This window comes from Acomys minous (genome assembly GCF_964271855.1).
Source record: "Acomys minous genome assembly, chromosome: 15".
NCBI lineage: Eukaryota > Metazoa > Chordata > Mammalia > Rodentia > Muridae > Acomys > Acomys minous.
The window spans coordinates 5842641-5855850 of record NC_140497.1 but is presented as its reverse complement, the minus strand read 5'-3'; the positions used below and the strand labels follow the sequence as shown (position 1 = coordinate 5855850).

Below are 13210 nucleotides of genomic sequence, written 5' to 3'. Positions count from 1 at the left end.
AGGGGGTAGGGGTGGGTGGTAAGGATGGAGGGGGTAGGGGTGGGTGGTAAAGATGGAGGGGTAGGGGTGGGTGATAAGGATGGAGGGGGTAGGGGTGGGTGACAAGGGGGTGGGTTGAGGTGGGGTGGGGTGGGCGCAGCCCACAAGGATAAGAACAAAACTTGGCTTTGGAGGCAGTGGGTTAGTTTCTGTCTGTCACTGGACTCAACATGTCTCGGGGGGCGGGGGGGTGGAATGGGGGGAAGAGGAGAGATGGGGTGCTGACTGTGCTAACAATTTTCCCTGTAAAGTGGCATTTAAAGTAAAGATACATTTCAGTATCTTTATCCAGGACTTCCTTTCTCAAGGTCCTTTGTCCTCTAGGGCTCTCAGGGCCAGTAAATTGTGTTCATTTATGAATGAGATCTTTAAAAAATCATTAATGCATTTGCTGAGAAGTTTCTTCCTTTTTTTCTCATCCTTTTTTTTCTAGAGTTACAAACTCTAACTTGAATTTCCCGTCATGAAGGAGTGACATCCCACTGCAGGGGCTCACAAGCCGTGACCTAAGGCAAACTGGAAACTGGGTGGAGGAAAAGCCTGAGGGCCTTCCTCACACCCTCACAGCACCCTCGTGTTATGATGAAAAAGTGTACACACACACACACACACACACACACACACACACACACACGCACACACACATGCACACACCTGGCACCTTCCATGTAATTCAGCGAGCTCCTCATTGAGGCCTTTGAATTCGGCTTGCAGGTACAGTGTGAAGTGTTTTAAGATCTCTGTGAGCACTCAAATGTTTCTGAGATGCAGCAGCCACTGTGTTTAGAACACGTTGGCTTTCTTTGCAAAAGTAAATAGTCTGTATAAGGGCGAGTTCACAGTCACGGTGTCACTTACCAAATGTCTGTCTGCGAAGTCCGTATATCCTGTTTAGACAAGCCATGAGAAAGCAATTGAGAAATAGGCCTGAACAGCCTCTGGCCACACAGATCATCCTGGAGAGAGCTGAGGAGAACTGACACTCGGCCAAGCAGAGGGCATGGAACTCCTACCTCTTAAGAAAGCCTGGGATGGAGGGCAGAGGCTTCAAGTCCCAGCTGCTAAGTGGCTGTGCATCTCTCTGGCTGCTGGCTCTTCACAGGTCACCCCCGCACTGGAGCTCAGACAGGACATTTCTGTCATTTACCATCAATTCTGTTGTTCTCCACCCAGGAGGAGGAGGACAAAATTGCTTCCCCGGCACAGCTGGCAAGCTGTCCAAACACTGCTCCGTCTGACTGAACTGCCACTGTCACGGTAGTTTTGTGGTCCCTTGGAGGTACATAACCCTGTCCTGTGATTGTGACGCACCCGGCTGTCAGGGTTCTTGCCTCTCCTTTCTCACTCTACTGGCCAGGCCACCTTGTTCTGTGGGACAGACAAAGTACTCAGGATTCTTAGTAACTTTGTCTTATTTTCTGACATTAATGAAAATGGTTTTAAAATGAAAATCCAGTGCTCAGGAAGCAGAAGTGGGAGGATCAGAGAGTTAGTACAAGGCTAGCCTGGGCTACATGAGACCCTATCATCTCAAGACTACAGGAGTCAGTACAAGGCTAGCCTGGGCTACATGAGGCCCTATCTCAAGACTACAGGAGTCAGAACAAGGCTAGCCTGGGCTACATGAGCCCCTATCTCAAGACTACAGGACTCAGTACAAGGCTAGCCTGGGCTACATGAGCCCCTATCTCAAGACTACAGGACTCAGTACAAGGCTAGCCTGGGCTACATGAGCCCCTATCTCAAGACTACAGGATAAAATAAAGGTTTAAAATTAAACAGGAAATATGAGGCTTATTTTTGATAAATACCTTTTTACCAGGTGTGATGGTTTGAAATCCTTCCTAGTCTCAGGCACATAATCACTTGGTCCCCAGTTGGTACCTTTGTTTGGTGACTCATAGGTAGTTTGAAAGAGAATGCCCCCCCAAAGATTCAAATTTGAATACTTAGCTGGGAAGAATTAGGAGGCGAGGTCTTGTCAGAGAAAGCATTTCAGGGGACTCATTGCCAGTCAGCTCTCTCTGCTTCCTGTTCCTGCATCAGGGTGTGTGCGCCCAGCTACTGCTCCAGCACCATGCCTGCTGCATGCTTTCCACCTGATGATTGGGCACTTTAACCTCCTAGAACCTTCTGAGCTGAAGTGAGAAAAACACATTTGCCAAACCCTGACCCAATCCCGGGTAAAACTAAGGTCATCCAGTCCCTGAAGCATGTCGCATACTTCCCGGGAACCCTAACGCACCTGTTGTTCCACTTCTGTAACGGTGAAGCTTTGTGCTCCCCTCTCCGGTCAAACAGAAGCACCACAGTGACACAACCGTGCCCTGTTCTTTTTGGGGTTTTGTTTGCTTTTGTTTTCAGAGAAAGGGTGTCTCTTGTTATCTTGGCTGTCCTGGACTTTCTTTGTAGACCAGGCTGGCCTTGAACTCACAGCAATCCGCCTGCCTCTGCCTCCTGAGTGCTGGGATTAAAGGCGTGCGCCACCACACCCGACTCATGTCCTGCTATGCTGCTGGCTAACAGTCATTGCAGCTACAACAAGGGGTGTACCAAACTTGAGTTTTTTACCTTTGTAAACCCCATGTTCACTCCATTTGGGGCCACCTCTTTAGACTTGCAGTCACAGGAGTGTGTACCCCCCAGCCAGATCTCTGTGGCTCAATAAAAACTTCAAATTCATAAAGAGTGTATCCTGGTCTGTTCTTGGGTGAGAGCAGCCTTGCTATAACAAGCCCCAGATTAAATGCTGTCTCTTATAAGCTGCCGTGGTCATGTGCTTTGCCACGACAATAGAAAAGCCACTAGTACACCAGGAAAAGAAGAAACTGCATTTATTGTGTATTTTTAAAGACTTAAAACAACAACCACCACAACAAAACCCTACAGGCTGGCATGTCACTTGGGGGCAAAGCACAGATTCCTGGGAAGCAGGCCAGTCACCAGGGACCAGAGCGAAGTCCACGAACCTGAGCCTGGCCTGCTCTCCTCAGGCTGGACAGCCACGTGACTAGAAACCACGCTCCAGAGTTAAGGTGTCTGCCTCAGAATTCCACAGAGAGCATTGTCCTTCCTGCAGCCCCTGGTGGCAAGGGGTTCTCGCGGTTTCTCCAGTCTCAGTCCCTGAAGTCCCTGCATTGCTCTTTACACTGACCCAGGGTTCATGCTCCTCTTGTATACCACTCGGATCATGGGGCCATGTCATGTGGTCTACTTCTGCAGGGTCTGACGGGACCATGTGCGAAATGACCCTATTTACGCACAAGGTGACAATCTGAGAGGTACTGAGGTAGGATTCGAATGACTTTTGGCAGGGCCACAAATCAGTCCCCAGGTGGCAGCCAAGCTGCAGATCTACCTTCTCACCTCAGGGGACACAGGGGATGCAGGGGACAGAGGGGACGCAGGGGAGTGGGGAGCCATTACTTATGCTTTTCCTTTCCTCCACCCACAGGCCTAGTTTCCATGTGCCAATGTCATACCTGGCCAGATGCACACAGCGGGACCATCATCGTGAATTCCTGCCTAGGAGGCTGTAACTCAGCCAAGGGGTCCTGCACATAGCTCCAAAGCCATCTCCAGGAGGAGTTGCTTAGGTGGATCGACGCCCCGGCGCATCAGAATTACCTGCATGATCTTTGGGGTCTCCACTGGGTCCCAGGGGGAGAACAAACTAGTCACCATACTGTAGGAGGGCTCGCATGAAGGGAGGGCACAGGAGGCCATGTCACCTCCACACTCACATCCTTGCTGCAGGAGGCACTGACTATCACCAGCAGGGGGCGCAAGAGGCCAGCATGGAAGCTACTGTATTTCTGACTACACTTATTTGGGCTAATGTGTGGTGGCTTTCACACATGGCTACACATTAATAACATATGCATCTGGGGCATGGGGTGTTTTACAAATACCACTATCTACGGAAAGACTTGGAGCATCACCTCATCAGAGATACACAAAGAGCAAACACACGTAAAAAGGTGCTTAGGAGCTTCACTGTGACAATGGAAACCAAAACCTGAGGAAGAAACCCTGACACATCTCCTGGGTGACTAGAATAAGAAGACCAGCACCCCAAATTGTGGCAGGATGAGAATTTAGCACTCTCATGAGCCACTCCTGGGGGGACAAGCGTGGCCGGAGCCAGAGGACCACAGTGGAGTGTCCCACAGGAAGTGGATCAAGACAGTGGGGTCCACACTGAAGTGAAGAGAAAAAGCCACAGCAATGCAACTTACGTTGACGGGGAACTTCTGCCCTGCTGGAGGAGCCAGACTAAGGCATACGCACGTTGTACCATCCCACGCCTGTAAAAATCTGGAAATTCAAGTTAGTCTGTAATGATGGAGTCTCATGGTTGGTTGAGGCTGGGGGCAGTACAAGACGTGACTGGGGTTTAAGCAGCCACTTGGGACAACTGATGTGCTCATTCAAGCTGTGCTGCCACTGCGAGCGTGTGTCAAATGGATCTAGGTGTACACTACACCTCTTCACTATGCAGCAGCAGAGCTGTCAAAATAAAAAGTAGCTGTTGGTGAGAGGCTCAGTGGGTGAAGGCATTGGCCACCATGTCCTCAGGAGGAGAGTGACGACTCCCACAAGTTGTCCTCTGACTTCCACTTGTTTGCTATGGCACACACACACACACACACACACACACACACACACACACTCATACACATACACACTCACACACTCACACACTTACACACACACTCATACACATACACACTCACACACATACACACTCATACACACACCACACACTCATAAACATATACACTCACACACTTACACACACATGAACACACATGCACACTTATAAAAAACACACACATACATGCATACACACATACTCACACACACACTTAGACATATGTGCACACACATACACACACTCAGACACACGTGAACACACATACACACACTCAGACACACATGAACACACATATACCCACTCACATACACTTACACAAGAGACACACTTATACACACACTCATACACACATGCACACACATACACACACTCATGCACATACACAGAAAAAACACACTCACACACATGCACACACATACACACTCAGACACATATGAACATGCCATATACACACATGTACACACACACTTATACAACACACACACAGAGTTAGCCATAACTTGACTACACTGGCCATCCAATCGTTAAACTCAGGACTTGGTGCAGCAGTCAGAGATTTCTGAGAAATAAACTGGTTATTTATAGCTCCTAAACCATATGAGGCTCATGCTGATATTTACCTCAGCAGTTCAAAGTATAGATTGTTCTTTCCAGGGTCTAGATAGCAGTAGGGTCCATAACTGACTCACTCAAGGCTGGAAGCAGACTGCACACCCTCCCTGGATGTCACAGCTGGGCTAGAACCTTGACAGAGGCTTCCTGGCTCTGCTCACTAATGTACAAAATTAGTGTCAGGCTGGGGTGCAGCTCCAAGGCAGAGCACGCTGAGCATGCTTGAGGACCCGAGGCCTGGCGAGTACATCCGTGTTCCCGATGCACATAAATACTTCAGAGCTACCCCACAGAGGAATTTCCAACACCAAGGAGGAAGCCTCAACCGGAGTTTCAGTGTCATGGTGGCTTTCTTCAGAGGTGGAGTCTGGGTTACAGTGGACAGAGAGGTGCCCTAGGCTCTTCCTGGCCCCTGGCTGCTCAGGTCACAGTCTAAATTTGGGACATAAAAATGTGCTTGTTCCTCTGTATAACCTAAAGTGTCTGTGTCTCTAAGCCTTGGGAGTGAAAGCTAAATCACAAGATGAGATGCAAAACTCTGCCCCATTTTCCTTTGGAAATGCTGACCACAGCTCTTCCCTGGGTAGAGAAATGTCATTCCTTGTAGGGAGCCCACAGCCCTCCGCTGGCTTTACACCACGGATGACGGTTCAGCTCGGGTGCCTGCCTGGTCCTGCTCTGACTACAGAGCGGGATCAGTTAAGACCCACAGTATGTATTTTGTTCTTAGTTTTATGTCCTAAAACTAAATGTAGCTGACTGTAACAAATCCAAACAGCATAAGGCTGGGAAGGATGGCTCAGGGTTAAGTGCTCCAGCTGTTCTTGCAGAAGACCTGGGTTCAAATCCCGGCACCCACACTGTGCCTCACAGCCATCTGCAACTCCAGTTTCTGGGATCTGACTCCTTCTGGCACCAGGCATGAACATAATTCACTGACATACATGCAATCAAAACAGCCTTGCTTGTTAAACACACACACACACACATGCTTGCACACACATTCACATGCGTGTGCACACACGCACAGCAAATCCAAACACCAGTGTTCATTTCCCCTGGGATGACTGTTACTGGCCCCTTTGTATTCACAGGCCACAGTTTTCAGTGCACATCCAAATACATAGATGCCACATAAAGTTAAGAAAAGGTTTTAATGGATGACTGTTGTACAGCATTAGCAAAAATAAAAGATGTGAAAGTTCTCTTGTAAGTGAAGGAAACCAGTGTGCAGTCTCTGTGTGCACTGATTTCTCCAGCACAGCATTCTGGGTAAATCAGAACAATGGAGTCTGAGGAAGGCAGGTTGAATGCACAGCGTGTGGAGTGTCAGAGCCATAGAAGTCTCTGTGTGGGTCTGTGATGCACTCTGATGGTTCCTCTTGGTGGTCAGGTGACTGGTAAAGCACACCTCTAGCCTGTGAAGCTGGGAGGTGATTCCACCAGTTAGATCACTGGGGTCTGGCCTCGTCAAAGGTTCCAGTTACCAATGGATTCAAAAATTCAAAAAGGCCAGGCATTGTGGCGCACGCCTTTAATCCCAGCACTCGAGAGGCAGAAGTAGGCAGATGGCTGTGAGTTTGAGGCCAGCCTGGCCTACAAAGGGAGTCTAAGACAGCCAAGGCTACACAGAGAAACCTTGTCTTGAAAACAAAACAAAACATCAAAATTCAGGCAGACTAAAGGGAAGTGATGGGACTTAGGGTAGTGGGACCTTCAGGCCACTGGGTTTGAAGGGTGTATTTCAGCCATGGCACCCTTCTGTTACTCTTACCTGTGTCATGAAGTAAGCTGCTGTCTCCCCCAAAGCCTTTCCTCCATGGTGTTTCTGCCTTGCCATGGGCTAAAAGCAACTGAGCCTTGTGCCAGTGGACTGAGACCAGAAGCCAAAACAGATTTCCTTTTTAGTTATTTGTGCAGGTATTCTGTCACAGGGATGAGAAATTAGCGAACACACGACCCATAGCTTGGCTCAGCCTCAGAGGGGCTGGTCCATGTCTCTTGGTCTTTGGCTGTGGTCTGTGCAGGGTGGACTACCGGGGTGAGAGAGCACAGCAGGACAGAGGTACTAACCTCCTGGGAGGGGAAAGGGACCAGACCAGGTGTATTTTTTTAGTTACCTAGAGATCTGCCTCCTCCAGCTAGGCCCTGCCACGGTATTGAGTCCATCAGGGGATCCATCCCTCCCCCTCGCCCCCAGCACACACCGTGATTAGTTCAGAGCCTGGTGGATGCAAAAGCAGAGCTCTCACCACAGAGGGAACAAGACAATTCATTCTTGTGCCAAATGTGAGTGATGGTGGCTCCGGAACCCAGACACAGAGTCCCTGGAAAGACATATTTCCACTATGGAAATAGTTCTAAGAGATTTTACTAGTTACAAAGGAAGTCAGACATCCGGGAAGACACATTGGTGGGGAGCACAGGGGGGTGGGATTGCTATCTGATGATGCTCTTGGCTTGGGGATTGGTGGAAGATGGGGGAAACTAGGGGATTGGCAGCATCCTGAGGATACATTTTAAAAGTTTTGAAAGTCACAAGGCTATTAGCTCAGACACAGGAGTGGCTTTCAGAGGGACAGAAGTCTGAGATAATCTTCTCTGCTCTGCAACATTTTAACTCTCCCTGAGGGAGAGGCTCAGTATTTGTCCTTGGGGAATCTGACCAGAGTGCCTTTCTTTCTTTCTTTCTTTCTTTCTTTCTTTCTTTCTTTCTTTCTTTCTTTTCTTCTCTCTCTCTCTCTTTCTCTCTCTCTCTCTCTCTCTCTCTCTCTCTCTCTCTCTCTCTCTCTCTTCCTTCCTTCCTTCCTTCCTTCCTTCTTTCTTGAAACTTCAGTTCCTAGTTTATCCAAGATCCGGTTACCTCCCAATGATGTGTTATAGGGCAGAGTTCCTTGTCTGCATTCTTGGCCTCAGTGATAAGAGAATTCTAAAAGCAGACACAGAAGGGGGAGTGGGGACAGAGAGGGGAGAGTGGGGACACAGAGGGGAGAGTGGGGACACAGAGGGGAGAGTGGGGACACACAGAGGGGAGAGGGGGACACACAGAGGGGAGAGTGGGGACACACAGAGGGGAGAGTGGGGACACAGAGGGGAGAGTGGGGACACACAGAGGGGAGAGTGGGGACACAGAGGGGAGAGTGGGGACACACAGAGGGGAGAGTGGGGACACACAGAGGGGAGAGTGGGGACACCCAGAGGGGAGAGTGGGGACACCCAGAGGGGAGTGGGGACACAGAGGGGAGAGTGGGGACACAGAGGGGAGAGTGGGGACACAGAGGGGAGAGTGGGGACACAGAGAGGAGAGTGGGGACACAGAGGGGAGAGTGGGGACACACAGAGGGGAGAGTGGGGACACACAGAGGGGAGAGTGGGGACACACAGAGGGGAGAGTGGGGACACAGAGGGGAGAGGGGGACACACAGAGGGGAGAGTGGGGATACAGAGGGGAGAGTGGGGACACACAGAGGGGAGAGTGGGGACACACAGAGGGGAGAGTGGGGACACACAGAGGGGAGAGGGGGACACACAGAGGGGAGAGTGGGGACACACAGAGGGGAGAGGGGGACACACAGAGGGGAGAGTGGGGACACCCAGAGGGGAGAGTGGGGACACCCAGAGGGGAGAGTGGGGATACAGAGGGGAGAGTGGGGACACACAGAGGGGAGAGTGGGGACACACAGAGGGGAGAGTGGGACACACAGAGGGGAGAGTGGGGACACCCAGAGGGGAGAGGGGGACACACAGAGGGGAGAGTGGGGACACACAGAGGGGAGAGTGGGGACACACAGAGGGGAGAGGGGGACACACAGAGGGGAGAGGGGGACACACAGAGGGGAGAGTGGGGACACACAGAGGGGAGAGTGGGGACACACAGAGGGGAGAGTGGGGACACACAGAGGGGAGAGTGGGGACACACAGAGGGGAGAGTGGGGACACCCAGAGGGGAGAGTGGGACACACAGAGGGGAGAGTGGGGACACCCAGAGGGGAGAGGGGGACACACAGAGGGGAGAGTGGGGACACACAGAGGGGAGAGTGGGGACACACAGAGGGGAGAGGGGGACACACAGAGGGGAGAGGGGGACACACAGAGGGGAGAGTGGGGACACACAGAGGGGAGAGTGGGGATACAGAGGGGAGAGTGGGGACACACAGAGGGGAGAGTGGGGACACACAGAGGGGAGAGTGGGGACACACAGAGGGGAGAGTGGGGACACACAGAGGGGAGAGTGGGGATACAGAGGGGAGAGGGGGACACACAGAGGGGAGAGGGGGACACACAGAGGGGAGAGTGGGGACACACAGAGGGGAGAGTGGGGATACAGAGGGGAGAGTGGGGACACACAGAGGGGAGAGTGGGGACACACAGAGGGGAGAGGGGGACACACAGAGGGGAGAGTGGGGACACACAGAGGGGAGAGGGGGACACACAGAGGGGAGAGTGGGGACACACAGAGGGGAGAGTGGGGATACAGAGGGGAGAGTGGGGACACACAGAGGGGAGAGTGGGGACACACAGAGGGGAGAGTGGGGACACACAGAGGGGAGAGTGGGGACACACAGAGGGGAGAGTGGGGACACACAGAGGGGAGAGTGGGGACACACAGAGGGGAGAGGGGGACACACAGAGGGGAGAGTGGGGACACACAGAGGGGAGAGTGGGGATACAGAGGGGAGAGTGGGGACACACAGAGGGGAGAGTGGGGATACAGAGGGGAGAGTGGGGACACACAGAGGGGAGAGGGGGACACACAGAGGGGAGAGTGGGGACACACAGAGGGGAGAGGGGGACACACAGAGGGGAGAGTGGGGACACCCAGAGGGGAGAGTGGGGACACCCAGAGGGGAGAGTGGGGATACAGAGGGGAGAGTGGGGACACACAGAGGGGAGAGTGGGGACACACAGAGGGGAGAGTGGGGACACACAGAGGGGAGAGTGGGGACACACAGAGGGGAGAGTGGGGACACACAGAGGGGAGAGTGGGGACACACAGAGGGGAGAGGGGGACACACAGAGGGGAGAGTGGGGACACACAGAGGGGAGAGGGGGACACACAGAGGGGAGAGTGGGGACACCCAGAGGGGAGAGTGGGGACACCCAGAGGGGAGAGTGGGGATACAGAGGGGAGAGTGGGGACACACAGAAGGGAGAGTGGGGACACACAGAGGGGAGAGTGGGGACACAGAGAGGAGAGTGGGGACACAGAGGGGAGAGTGGGGACACACAGAGGGGAGAGTGGGGACACACAGAGGGGAGAGTGGGGACACACAGAGGGGAGAGTGGGGACACACAGAGGGGAGAGTGGGGACACAGAGGGGAGAGTGGGGACACACAGAGGGGAGAGTGGGGACACACAGAGGGGAGAGGGGGACACACAGAGGGGAGAGTGGGGACACAGAGGGGAGAGGGGGACACACAGAGGGGAGAGTGGGGACACACAGAGGGGAGAGTGGGGACACACAGAGGGGAGAGTGGGGACACACAGAGGGGAGAGTGGGGACACACAGAGGGGAGAGTGGGGACACACAGAGGGGAGAGTGGGGACACACAGAGGGGAGAGTGGGGACACACAGAGGGGAGAGTGGGGACACACAGAGGGGAGAGTGGGGACAGTCATTGGAGTCATAGGGAGAGAGGGATTGTTCTGAGGTTAGCCCCAAGGTGTCAGAGGAAGGAGAGAGAAAGGCACATTTTGGATAGAGATTTATTAGACGAGACAGCAAAGGGTCTTGGTTTTGAAGGTAGCACTCCGCCCTTTCAAGACAACCCAGAGGCAAGTTTAACCTTAGCACTGTCTGGTTAAGCACAGAGCGGTGTGTGGCCTACACTCCAAGATTGGCTGAGATAAAGGGAGTAACAATCGCCTGTTGTTGTGGGTTTACTAGGCAGCTCTGTCAGGCTTGGGTGCGGGAGGGCTAGGGTGAATTATAGTTCTAGGTACCTCTACCCTTTAGTTTTGTCACAGCTTAGAGCCCTCCTCATCAGCTGAACTTTAACCTTGTGGCTCTTTATCTCCCACTGAAAGGCCAGAGAGGCTTGTTGACTTAGCCATAGGTAGTGCCTGAAATCTGCATCCTTTAAGAACAACAATGATGCCAGGGCACTGCTAAGACCCCATCTTGCTATTTGCCTCAGGGGAAGCTGATGCGTGCCTGGAAAGGCCCTGGCTTCAGGGGATCCTTCCTTCCTGCCTACTATCCCCTGCCACTCGGATCTGCCACCTGGGGACTGAGTGTCCAACACAGGAACTTAGTGGGGTGGGGGGGGAACTATATAAATCTTAGTAAGTTTCAACGCAAGTTCCCCCACCTCCTGAGACAGGGTTTCTCTGTGTAACAGAGCCCTGGAGCTCACTTTGTAGACCAGGCTGGCCTTGAACTCACAGAGATCCGCCTGCTTCTGCCTCTCAAGTGCTGAGATTATAAGAGTGAGATAGTACACCTGGCTTTCGTATTTTATTTTTAAGTGTTTTGGGTTTTTGTTGTTGTTTTCTGTTTAACAACAAACAACATCTCCATTAGGAAGTAACCCCCCCCCCAACTAATATATCATAAATTCGGAACATCTCACTGGTAAAGTTAGAAGAACCCTGCGCACCAGAAGGTCCTCAGGCTGCCCACCTGTCAAAGGGGTGGGACAGCAGGTGGGCGTGGGGACACTTGAGACCTTCTTGCCACTTCCCAGCCTTGGGTGAGGTGTTTCCACAGAACCTGTCTGTACCTATCCCTCAGCCTCAGGGACAGTTCGTTTGCTTACTGCCCCAGCCTGGCCTTCTAGCTTTCATGCAACAAGCCCTTAATAAGTTGGAAGCAAATTCCACTGAGAGGGCAGGGGAGAGGCGGGGCGACTAGCAGAAGCCTGGGGCTCAGACCGAGCCAGGCTCACGTGCTGGTGAGCCAGCCACGCCCCAGAACGTACCCTTCCTTCTACTGCGTTCCCAAGAGCGCTCGCTGGTCCACTGCGCTGCAGGCAACGTGCTTGAGGAGTTGAGTTCTTGCATCAGTGAAATCCGCAGAGGGAGAGGCTCCTGGGAGTGCCATCTCTCCTTTCAGGAAACTGGACAGGCTGGGCTCTACCTTGCCCAGGGTAACTCCTCTACCTCCCTGTAGGACAGAGCAACAAGAGGAAGATTTTTGAACACGTTTCAAGGGTTCTCTGTGATAGGAGGGAGGGAAGTCTTCGCTAGCAGTCACTGCAAACGCAAAGTCAAGTTTTCCCTGTTCTGAACAGCAACTGCTCCCCTTTGCCGCACAGAAAGTTTCTTGCAGAAGTAAAAAAGCGAGCTCACCTAGCAGACATCTCCTGGTATCCCCAGCCCCTCTTTGTCCTCCCTCCATCCCAGTAGTCTTCCAAGGGACTTTCCCAGCCCCCAGAACTCTCTCCAGGGCCATCTGTGCCGTGCAAACAAGATGCACCGAGGAGCGCTGGGCAGGGGCCGGAGAAGCGAAACTGAGGGGAGGGTGCCTGGAACCAGACACACACCGCCTGCTGTGCCACGTTCACTGGCTCTGCGCCTACCCCGGCTGACGAGGAACGGGTGTCCCAAGGAACTTTCACCTTTGGTCCCAGGTCCTAGGCTCCAAGCTTGGCAGCACACAGGCCTTCTAAGGGTGGGGGCTAAGCAGTACTGTGATCCTGCTAGAGTTGGAGAGGGGAACCAAGCACGAGGGGGGCGTGGTGTGGGCTGGGCCAAGGAGAGGAGTTCCAGGAAAGGGCCAGCTGGGCTAGAGAGAGCCTTGGAGGAAGGAGTTTCGGGTGGGGAGAAAGTGGCCAGGGCTCTGGGACCGGGAGGAAATGAAGGAGGAACGGGGTTTGGGATTGCAGAGACGCGGGTGGGACACTGAGGGAGGAGGAATGGGGAGAGGTGGGTGTGAGGCTCAGGTTTAGCCCTGGGACAAG

The 13210-nt window shown here is 52.8% G+C and overlaps 1 long non-coding RNA gene across 1 annotated transcript; it reads right to left on the bottom strand.

Annotated features, from left to right (window-relative positions):
• Nucleotides 1-2857: 2857 nt before the first annotated feature.
• LOC311584494 lies at nt 2858-13194 on the bottom strand. The gene is made up of 3 exons (XR_014774912.1): nt 12600-13194; nt 12230-12414; nt 2858-7181 (listed from the first exon to the last, which is right to left on the bottom strand). It is a non-coding gene; the product is annotated as an uncharacterized lncRNA (long non-coding RNA).
• Between the last annotated feature and the right edge of the window lie 16 nt (nt 13195-13210).